Here is a 658-nt window from a genome sequence, read left to right as displayed (position 1 = left end):
TACGAGTCCCAGCTAATGTTTTTCAACATAATTTAATCAAATTTTGCTGTTTATGCATGTTTTATGACGCAAAAGTGTTTATCTGCCATTGCAGCATCAAATTCTGTTGATGGTTTTGATTAAAAAAACATACAGGAGCGAAATTTCTCCAAAAGCGTTATGATCTTTAATAGCTATTTTCTCATTTGCACAAAAACGCAAATGGGACGGACTTGCCATGAGCGGCAGTATAACGGGAAAAATATTTTGAGTGTAAATATATATAAAGTGGCGACACTGTCAAAATTGGAATGAAAATGATCTGTCAGTGTCATTCCAATTGAACAAACAACCTATTAAACTCGTGTGGGGAAAAGAGAAAGGATGTTCAGTGTTACCAGCGTTACTTTTGATGACACGGCGCCACCACATTAAGTTAGTTGCAGAGCTGCGATTAATCCAAGCAACATGCTGACTATGCCGAGAGAGAAAATATCATCGCGCTCGTTTCTTTCTCTCATGAATAGCCAGCAACCATCACAGTAAGCGTGGAGATCCGTCAAGTGATTCAATATCTTGTCTCTTTTGTTGCCATTTTCGGGTTCTCATTGTCAATCGTCGTGAAAATACAGAGTTCACTCGGAAATATCACTGCAATGCAAATCAATTCGGAACGCGG

The sequence above is a fragment of the Wyeomyia smithii genome, chromosome 1 (assembly GCF_029784165.1).
Source record: "Wyeomyia smithii strain HCP4-BCI-WySm-NY-G18 chromosome 1, ASM2978416v1, whole genome shotgun sequence".
NCBI lineage: Eukaryota > Metazoa > Arthropoda > Insecta > Diptera > Culicidae > Wyeomyia > Wyeomyia smithii.
The sequence above is the reverse complement of the archived record's forward strand: the minus strand, read 5'-3'. Positions refer to the sequence as shown.